General features: G+C 38.2%; 1 pseudogene; it reads left to right on the top strand.

Annotated features, from left to right (window-relative positions):
* The first annotated feature begins 4,171 nt into the window (after nucleotides 1-4,171).
* LOC122750976 lies at nucleotides 4,172-9,856 on the top strand (annotated as a pseudogene).
* Nucleotides 9,857-11,325: the final 1,469 nt, after the last annotated feature.

The raw sequence follows: 11,325 nt of genomic DNA, 5'->3' as shown, positions 1-11,325 counted from the left end.
CCCACCCTGCCAAGGGCTCAGCCCTTTCACCAGATGACACTGGAGTTGCAGCTGATTCAGAGGCTCTGGGGGTCTCTTTCTCTGGCGAGGTCTTCCTAGGACTGGATCTGTGCCAGTGTGACTGTGGGGTTGGGTTCTACCCCTGTCTCAGCAGAGCAGCTCCCTCCTTTCAATCCTCCAAGCTGTCCTTGTTTGGAAAATGATCTCAGCACATTCTTCTGTGGATTTTGCTGCTCCAGGAATTGTCTTATGGCATTATTTGGATGTTTTTTGGAGCAATCATGTAGTGAGTTCAAGAGCTCACTGCCTTTCCTCTGCCATTTTGGCTCTGCTCTATAAGTCCCTGGCTCCCTCTACTGTTGAATTCAAGTACCGCTGGAATATAGAATTCGAAACTCTTTCCTATCACTCCTAAACTTTTACAAAGAATATATTAATATATTCAGGGTATCCTTGAGGTGTCCATGAAAAATAGCAAGTAGACTTTAAAAAGTGGTACACTACAATTGACTACAACTTAGAGACACAAGTATCCTAGCCTAATACTCCCACTGTATTTAATTATTGTGATGATAATAAAATATTTAATTCATTTAGAGCAAAATATTTTTCTTTTGGTTTTTTTTTTTTTGGTGAGGCAACTAGGGTTAAGTGACTTACCCAGGGTCACACATCTAGTAATTGTTAAGTGTCTTAGGCCAGATTTGAACTCAGGTGCTCCTGAATCCAGGGCTGGTGCTCTATCCACTGTGCTACCTAGCTGCCCCTTAGAGCAAAATATTTCATTGAATTATTTCCTATGCATAGGTTAAAATTATATAAGATTTTTTGAAAGGTGGAATAACAGGAGTATTTTTGCTCAGTGATTCTCTGGTTATTTACATAAATCATGGCAAAAATCAGGGAAATATAAGATCTCCAAAGATAATTTCCACTATCATGGAGGAAGTTAGCACAGAATCCAAATAGAAGACATTTTATTTCCATATAATAAGGTCCTTTAGAGGTTCCTGTTTGTGGATGTCCTTGTGCTGAATGCATCCAGCCCTGAAACACTGCAAAAAAATTTAAATGAGATCCAGTCACTTGAAATAACTCAGACTAATTAGCCATACAAATTGTCCATTGAAATATCCAAGTATTATTATATAGTCTCTTAATACACATCAGAATATTTTAGAACATAAAGTCTATTGCAGATTATTCAAATCTGTTAATTCCTCTCAAAATAATTCTCTCTCCAATGCTTATGTATTTTTCTAAAACTAAAGTTGTAGAGAAAGTGCACATCTACAATAGTGAAGGAAGTTTATCCACTGGGACTTTCCTATACCAATGAAATCATAAAAGCAAACTAGCAAACAATGCCTTTAGTGAAATTATATCTAATATACTTGCATGTTGAGAAGTGGATGACAGCCAGTTGGGCTGTCTGAAAGCAATGATGTGCATCTGGATGTAAGGGTTGTGCTGTGCTATTTTTTATTCTTTTTAAATGCATGTTGCTGGGTACTATAATTATTTTACCTTTGGTTTAACCCAGAGATCTTTCAGGGTAATAATGGAGTGCCATAATGAAGGGCTTCATCATTCTATACTTCTCACTTCCAGAAAGAAGACAATGAAATCCTGCTTTCTTCTTCTAAGCCCTTGGCTACTCTCCTCTTGCAAGCATTTATCATTGAGTAAACCAGTTCTACTAATAAGGAGAGTACCATGCAAAAAAAAGATTGAGTCTTGGGTCATACTGATCTCCAATAAAAGTCCCCTCGTCTTTTGGGTGGAGTGTTAAGCAGAGAGGTGTGGTACTACTAAAAAGTAACCCAGTGCCTTCATGCTATGAATATGCCAGACAGTAAGAATACATGAGAAAACCAAGATGAAAAGTCTCAAGAAGCAGAAAATGCCAAAGATTATATAAGATATACTTTGTTACATTTCCACCAAAGAGAAAAGTAAACATAAACTATTTAGCACACCAGTGAAAATCATCATTGTTGAATTTTAATCTTTATGAAGCTAAATAAAAATAGGAATAAGCCAGCATTTAAGGGATAATCCTGAGCAGGAAATTTGGAAAGTGAAAACTATAGAGGCTAGTCATGAAACAAGATTAATTTCTTCTGTTCAGTTGAAATATTATTTCATAAGTTCAGATAAAAGATTCCATTATAAAAATCCTTGGCAATGAATTCCAATTTTATGAAATCATAGGCTCAAGTGCAGAGATCTATCAGAAGAAATATAATACAAAGTAAAACAAATAAATTGGATTAACCCCATTTAAAAATATATAGAAATGAAAAATCAATGATCTGACTGCAAATGGGTTTTTTTTGCCAAAATTCCATTAAAAAAAGTAAATATTATTCTTATTGGTGAGGGAAATGGACCATTTCAAAAAGAATTGTGGCATAGATGCTAAAATGGCAAGTGGAAGTCAAAGCTATCACTAGGACAGACTTTTCCCCACGGTCTTGAAATGTAGAAGGTAATGTTTCAATAGATTTACATTTTCTCTGCCATGGAAGGAAAGAAACAATCATTCATTAAACCCTAACAGTGCTAGGCACTATCAGAAAGTCAGTCAATAAGCATTTCTTAAGTGCCTACTGTATGTCACTGGAGAGGAAAATGGCAAACCATATCAGTATTTTCTTTTTCAAGAGAACCCCATAGAAACTATTAACATGATAAAATATATGAGATCAGGAGATGAGCCCTTCAGGTCGAAGGATGCCCAAAGTGCTACAGGGAAACATCAGAGGACAATTGCCTCCATAAAAATGAAGTGGCTGGGCCAAAACTAAAAGGAAGCTCAGCTTTGCTTGTTTATGGTGACAAAAGGAAAGTCCAGTGCTGCAAAGATCAATATTGCATAGGAGTCTTGAGTGTAAGGTCTAAGAACCAAGGTAAACTGGAATGTGATCAAACAAGTGATGGTAAGTTTAAACATCAATAGCTTGGGAATCAGTGAACTTAAATAGATGAGAACATGTAAATTTAATTCAGGTGATCATTATATATACTATTTTGGGCAAGAATCCCTAAGAAGAAAGGAAGTGACCCTTAAAATAAAAGAGTAAGAAAAGCAGTATTAGAGTATTATTTCAAAAATGGCAGAATGATCAAATCCAAGGCAAATCATTCAAAATCACAATAATACAAGTCTGTGCTATAACCACACATTCCAAAGAGGCCAAAACTATTCAATTCTATAAAGACATGAAACATCTTTTAAAATCTCTCTTACACACACACACACACACACACACACACACACACAGTGTCACTTTCATTATATGGCATTGGAATTCTAAAGTAGGAAATCAAAAGAGAATTGGCATAACAGGCAAGTTTGGCCTTGGGGTAAAAAATGAAGGAGGGGAGAGACTAATAGAATGTTGCTAAAGTAAGTCTCTTGTCACAGCAAATGCTATTTTTCAACAATTCAAACAATTCTATACATGGACATCACCAATTGATGAATATCTATCACATTGATTATATAGTTTTCAATCAAAGGTAGAGAAGCTCTGAAGTCAATTAAATCAAGATCAGGATCTCACAGTGGCTCAGATCATTAGTTTCTTATTGGTAAAATTAGATTTAAAATGAAGAAAGTAGAGAAAACCACCAGACTGTATAGGTATTACTGGAATAACATCCCTGATGAATATGAATGGAATGGAGGTGATGAATAGATGTAAGGGATTGGATCTAGTAGATGGAGTGCTTAAAGAACTATGGACTGTGGTGTGCAATATTATATAGGAGGAAGCAATAAAAAAAATTCTAAAGAAAATGAGGAATAAGAAAGCAAAATGACTGGTCTGATAAGGCTTTAAAAATAGCTGAGGAAAGAAGGAAAGTCAACTGGAAAGGCGAGAGGGAAGGATATATCCAAATGAATTCAAAATTCCAGATATTAGCAAGGAGAGATAAGAAGGTTTTCTTAAATGAGCAATGCAAAGAAACAGAAGAAAACAAGAAAGGGACAAGGAGGGGGGAGTGGGAAGGGGACCGTGATGATGTACATTCTGGTCTGTATTGGAGGCACCCTGAGAAGTGGCTGACATCCTGCAGTCTCACCCCAATGCTAGGCACCTACTTGTATCTGTCTTTGGTGACCGGAGCCATGCAGGACCCCAGCAGACCCTGACTCAAAACAATGTGGCAGCTGAGCATGCTCCCCTTAGGTTCTGGGGCTGCCCAGCCCCTCAGTGCTGGCATGAAGACCTTCCTCCCAGTATCAACCTATGAAGGTGTTTCTATCACTGATAAGCCCAAATTCAAATTTATTGATCAGATGCCATTCATGTCAAAAGTGAGACAGTAACCTAAGAACTTGAACAACATCCAAGGGCCATCCACTGAAGCCACTGACTTCACTAAGGGTAGTTTTAGGATCTTGGCACTGGGCACTGGTTACATCTGATAGGGCCATTTTGAAATGATGTGCCTGAAAATCAACTGTGCTTTAGACACCTAGAACATATTTGCCATATGGTGAGTCCTAGGCCCTTACAAGCCTGTAACGATTGGAATGACGCCACCTGCTGGAGACTTACTGTAGGAAATCTCCACCATGAGGAGAAGGCCTCTGAGGGCAAGGCCATGCAGCTTTTCTTTGGCGTCAGGAAGTGACATTTGCTTGTGGGAGGAAGAGGGGACAAGGCTGGCTTTCTTGCTTTCTTTCCTCAGGACCCGGGTGGAGAAGGGAGCTATAAATGAGATCTCCCTTTAATAGATAGATGAATCTAGGCCTTTCTCTTTCTTTTCACCAAATTCTTATTCTCCTTAATAAATGCTTAAATGTCTAACTCTTGCTAAAGCTTATAATTTATTGGCAACCACTCATTAGTTATTTTAGACAGACTAGCTAGAATTTTAGCCCCATACAGATGGCTGACCACAAAAAGGAAAGCTGAACCTCAGTCTTCTGATCTTCCAGTTGGGTAAGAAATTTCCCCTACCCTGTTCCTTTGAACTGCTACATACCAGCTGTTTTTCTTTTAAATTTTCAAATGGGCTTTTTCAACTCCCTAAGTACCCTCTTTCTGATTTTAGTCTTTTTAACCAGACAAATGGGGGATAAGATCGTGTTAGTGCTTTGTTTTTGTGGATTTTCTATTTTTATTTTTATTTTTGTTAGAAGAGCCAGCAAGGTGCTCACACAAGGGAATACAGATATTCCCCCCTCTCCCAACAATGCCTTTTCAGAGAAACCACTGACTCCTGCAGCTTTTCCAAATTCTAACACTAATTGTTGCTCTAATTTTGCATGACTGGAGGTAACAACCCAGCCTCTAGAAGCTTTCAATCCCCTAGCAGTGGGGGAAGGGGAAACCAGGCCTGAGTTCAAAACCAAGTCTGATTCAAATTGCCCTGGTCCCTCCCCTCCTCTCAGGACCCCACCCCCTCCCACTCCTCTGGTCCCACCTCCTATTCCTCCCATGGCCAAGCCCCTTGATACTCCTGCCAGGGAAGTCCAGCTTTCTCTACCTGAATTTGCAGCTTCTACTTAGTGGCTGAAGGAGTCAGCCTCAGCCTTTCCCCAGCCTGGCTGTGATTCTGACTTGACTTGCTGTGGTTTTCCCAAACCAACCATGAAAACCCTTTAAATTCCAGATATGCTCATTTTGATCATAATTTTGTTAATCTGCTTTTGTCTTTAATTAGTAACCTTATAAAGCATTTGTATTATGAAAGGACCAACAGACAATATAGAGGGGTTAAAGAAGACAACCTTAAGCTGAAGAAAAATGACAATCATCATCATATTTAAAGAAGACATATTTTACAGAAATGTAGAAGTAAGCAGAAAAGTATTAATATGAGAATTGGAGATTTTAGATATTGGAATCAAAAGTGTTCTAAATTCACTCAGAGAAATAATGTCAGTTCAGAGGTTACATATGCTATTCTATGCTATTCTATGCTATTGCATCTACATTTTGAAATTAATGGTATGGGTTTATTTTCATAGATATTTTCATGCTTTTGAGATTTTGTTTTATACTTAGCTTTTGAAAAAAGAGGATATTTATAAAAACTTTTATAGTCATGTGATCAAGTTTATATTTTGTAATACTCTTATTAGTATTAATTTCATATTCATTTAGATTCCCCTAGTTTGAATTTCATTGTCTTTTATTCTTCCATGTGTATTTTCTTCTATTCATTCATCTATCTAATTTTGCTTTCAATCTTATTAATTTCTCCTTTGATTTTCAGGATCTCTAATTTAGTTTCTAATTGGGGATTTCTAATTTGTTCTTTTTCTAGCTTTTTAAGTTGCATGCCCAATTCATTAATCTCCTCTTTCTCTTTTTTATTCATGTAAGCATTTGGAGCTATAAATTTTCCCCTAAGCACTGCTTTGGCTGCATCCCATAGATTTTGGTATGTTGTCTCATTATTGTCATTCTCTTGGATATAGTTATTGATTGTTTCTATGATTTCTTGTTTGGCCCATTCATTCTTTAGAATGAAATTATTTAGTTTCCAATTGATTTTCATTCTACTTTTCCCTGGCTCTTTCTTACATGTAATTTTTATTGCATCATGATCTGAAAAGGATGCATTTACTATTCCTGCCTTTCTACATTTAACTATGATGTTTTTGTGCCCTAATACATGGTCAATTTTTGAAAATGTTCCATGTACTGCTGAGAAAAAGGTATATTCCTTTCTATCCCCATTCAATTTTCTCCAGACATCTATCATGTCTAACTTTTCTAGTAATCTATTCACCTCTTTCACTTCTTTCTTATTTATTTTTTGGCTAGATTTATCTAATTCTGAGAGGGGGAGATTCAGATCCTCCACTAGTATAGTATTACTATCTAATTCCTCTTGTAACTCATTTAACTTCTCCTTTAAGAACTTGGATGCTATACCAATTGGTGCATACATATTCAATATTGATATTACTTCATTATCTATAGTACCTTTTAGCAAGATGTAATTTCCTTCCTTATCTCTTTTAATGAGATCTATTTTTGCCTGCACTTTGTCTGATATAAGGATTGCTACCCCTGTTTTTTTTACGTTAGCTGAAGCATAATATATTCTACCCCAGCCTTTTACCTTTACTCTGTGTGTATCTCTCTGCTTCAAATGTGTTTCCTGTAAAAAGCATATTGTAGGATTCTGGTTTTTAATCCACTCTGCAATTCGCTTCCGTTTTATAGCAGAGTTCATCCCATTCACATTCACAGTTATTATTACTGACTGTCTATTCCCCTCCATTCTATTTACCCCCTTTGTACTTTCCCCGCCTTCTTTCACCCTATTCCTCCTCACCAATGTTTTAGTTCTTACCCCTGCTTCCCCCAATCTGCCCTCCCTTTTTATCACCCCCTCTCTTTTCTTTACTCCAGAGGCCTGATTTAATGTTCTTTTTGAGGGAAAAGAAGGAGAGCTCAGACAGTTTGCTGCTTCCTCTCTACCATCTTGACTCTGCCCCCCCTCACCTATCTAATTTTGAAAGAATGCAAGATGGTTTTGATTTCATCGTACAATGTTAATTTGGGGAGTATTGTGCTCCCATATTCTGAGTTGTTTGTTTTTGTTATTTTTTTTTCTCTCAACTGATTAGATTATTTGATCAAACTCTATAAAGCATTTTCCTGGCAAATTGGTTGCCATGGCAAGTGTAAATTGACTCTAGAAGTATTATTTTTGATAAGCATATTCAAAAAAAAGAGGGGAACATTTGTAAAAGTTTTCTTTTTTCAAAAAAAGTTTTCTTTAAGGTTGTGTTGTGTATTAACTTGTATATTCTGAGTCAAGGTACATTCACATATTTTGCGATCATTACTATCCTCAATTTTTAAACCCATATGAGACTTAGATTATGGGTACTTATCATTTAAGACATTAATTGCCTTCATTCTGAGTTATCAGATGCAAGTTCACCAAGATGCCACCCAATCACAAGAGGAATACATGCAAGAGCAGACATTGAACTGTCACATGAGGGGAGACAAGCATGATGTCAAGGTATGGCCGAGGGATCGGCTTTTGACAAATGTTGAGGTTGGTTTCTATTGGCTTAATTTTTTTCCCCACAATATTGTACAGTTGGCTGGAAGTTTTGATCTTACCCATCTCATTCTACACCTGGCTTCTATGCCCCTTCCTATATGCCTGATGCCATGGATATCTCAATCCCATGCATCTGATTAAGTCTGACTCAGTTTCCTCCAATATGTTCAGTGGCATGGACGTATATCCCATCCACCTATTTTAAGCCTGGCATACTGCATGGGCAGTATATATTGCTCAAGTGTGGGAATGCTCATATCCCATCATTTCTCTGTTCTTTTATGGTAACTCCCATAATTATCTCAGGTATCATGAAAAATACAGTGTTGGATTTGGCCTTGACATCTGTTACCAATTATATTAGATTCTTTAATTTCTTATAATGGCATGAGGATAATTAGGCAGATGATGCAAAAAGTGATAAAACAAAGATACAAATTATTTTTCAATTAATATTGCAGCAATTGTCTTCTCAATTTACCCTCCACAAGGGGGCACTATAGTAATATTAAGTTTTAGAGAAAATTTCAATTTTTGTTTTTATTATATGTTTCATGTATAACAACTAAGATTCTGAATTCCCTTAGACATGTTTTTGAGAACTCTCATTGTTTGATTTGATTATTGACAAAGCTTTTTTAAAGTTGTGTTAAGCTCAATTTTGTAGGAAATTTTCCTTTCTGATTACCAACATCCACCCATCAACCCCTGAAAAGACTTCCATTCCATGACTACACCCAGAGGATGTCCCAAGAACCATCTCAGAAAAGACTTTCAAAGACTTTAAATGTGCAGTTTTGTTTTGTTGATTTTTATTCCTTTCTATTGTTATGTACACCATTTGTAATATGTATTCTCTGCAGAGGCCCTCCTTCTGCAGGCTAACATCAAAGCATTGGTTCATGAGGGACTGCCCCTCTGGACAAAACTTTCCTCTCTCCCTTTTCTATATTGATATTAACACATTATTTGCTAGCATAGGGTATTATATTCTGTTTTTTTTTTTACTGTTTCATCAAGAAAACACCCGATGTTTCTTGAAGAAACAAAGAGGGGGACTGTAATTATTGGAATGATGCCAACTGCTGGAGACTTACTGTAGGAAAGCTCCACCATGTAGAGAAGGCCTCTGAGGGAAAGGCTATGCAGCTTTTCTTTGGCGTCAGGAAGTGAAATTTGCTTGTGGGAGGAAGACGGAGTGAGGCTGGCACTCTTGCTCTCTTTCCTCAGGACCCAGGTGGAAAAGGGAGCTAGAAATGAGATCTCCCTTTAATAGATAGATGAATCTAGGTCTTTCTTTTCTTTTCACCAAATTCTTATTCTCCTTAATAAATGCTTAAAAGTCTAACTCTTGCTAAAGCTTATAATTTATTGGCAACCACTCATTAGCTATTTTAGACAGACTAGTTAGAATTTTAGCCCCATACAAGCCCATTTCCCACAAGGGTATGGGCCAGCATATGGGGGGGGGGGGTGGCACAGGCACTAATGACCACTACATGACACCAGTCAAGGCCCGCTGCCTCATTCTGGAGGTGAGAGGCCACTGCAAGTTTGATGAGGTGGAGAGGTTGTTCAACCAGGTGTCACACAAGCTGTCCTTCTCAGCCAAGCCTGTGAGCTGAGAGTCTCTGGAAAAGATGTTCATGGAGCAATGGTAAAGGGAACTCAACAAGCAGAACTCCTGGACCTTGAGCACATCGTCATTGCCAACATGCTGGGGCTGAGGAAGGTGGTGAGCCCCTATGACCTGACCCATAAGGGGTACTATTGGGACAAATTCTTCATGTGTGAATGTGCCTAGTGGCAGTGTTGGGGAGAAGCTGCCTCCTCTCTCCTCCAGCTTCTTTTTATGACCTTCTGAGCACACCCAGATGAATGGATGGTCTTTGCAAACCATTGCGATGAAGAGAAACATAATGTGTGGCATGGAAGTCTTGGCCCCTTTAAAGGGACTCTGGAAACACCTAAGTGTCTCTTCTTTTGGGTCCTTGCCTCAAAGCCAAGAGAGACCTGGATTCATCTCCTACCCAATACACCCCTTACTTTGTGACCTCAGGCAAGTGCTAAGTGCTTTTGGCAGCTAGAAGACTTGCTGACCTGCATTGGTAACAGAGTTTTTTCACTCTAAAGAAATCCTTATCCCAGGGGTCCTTAGACCTTTTTTTGTAAGTCTTGGACCCTTTTGGCAGTAGGGTAAAGCCTATAGAAACCCTTCTCAAAGTCATGTTTTTATAAAGAAATATTTATTAAAATACAACAGAATAGGAAAGAAAAGAGATCTCTTAAAATTACAGATACTGGAGAACAGAGTCAAGATGGTAGAGTTAAGGCAATGACTTGCCTGAACTCTCCCCAAGACTCCTACAAATACCTTCAAATAATGCCCCATTAGACAATTCCTGGAGCAGTAAAACCCACAAAAATACAGGTTGAAATCATTTTCCCAGCCAAAGACAACTTAGAAGGTTGGCAGAAAAGGTCTGATGTACCAGGGTGACAGTGGAACACAGCCCAGTACAGGCTGTGCCAGCTCAGACTAGGCCCCAGCCCCAGCAAACCAGGAACAGGCCTTGGAGCCTCTGAATCAGTAGCCACAGCAACTGTTTCTGGAATTCAGCCTACAGACAGTAAGGAGGTTAAACAAGTGTCCAGAAGGAGATTACAGGAATCTCTTTGCTAGCACTGAGGCAAGACTCTTGTTTTGCTCATACTCAGATGCACATCACAGTCTTGGGTGGCAGTCCCAGGAAGGGGAGGAGCACAGACACACAGGAGTTTGCAGCCACAGTGGAAATGTACTCTGTTCATAGCTCCAGGGCAGAAAAGGAGACCTGTGATTGCTTACAGACCAGAGCTCAGGCCAAAAGAGTAATAAACATACTGCTCCTTATATGGAAGAACTAAAAACTTACAAATACCTAGAATTATCTCTGAAAAGAGTTGCACAAACTCTCTGAAGCTTGGGACAGTGCACCCTCCACCCTGGAAGTAGTGTGCCATTTTAATAGAGAGTTAAGTCCAGAAATAGGCTGGGAAAATGAGCAAACAAAAAAAAATGCTGACCCTAGAAAGTTTCTATGGTGACAAGGAAGATCAAAATAAACCTTCAAAAGAAGATAAAAAAATCAAATCACATATGTACAGAGCTCCCAAGAAAAATATGAATTAGTCTCAGCTCCCTTTTAAGGGATTTTTAAAATAAAGTAAGAGAGGTAGAGGAAAAATGGAAAGAGAAATGAGAATGATGCAAGAAAATCATGAAAAAAAGTC

The sequence above is a fragment of the Dromiciops gliroides genome, chromosome 1 (genome assembly GCF_019393635.1).
Source record: "Dromiciops gliroides isolate mDroGli1 chromosome 1, mDroGli1.pri, whole genome shotgun sequence".
In the NCBI taxonomy this organism is placed as follows: domain Eukaryota; kingdom Metazoa; phylum Chordata; class Mammalia; order Microbiotheria; family Microbiotheriidae; genus Dromiciops; species Dromiciops gliroides.
The sequence above is the reverse complement of the archived record's forward strand: the minus strand, read 5'-3'. Positions and strand labels throughout refer to the sequence as shown.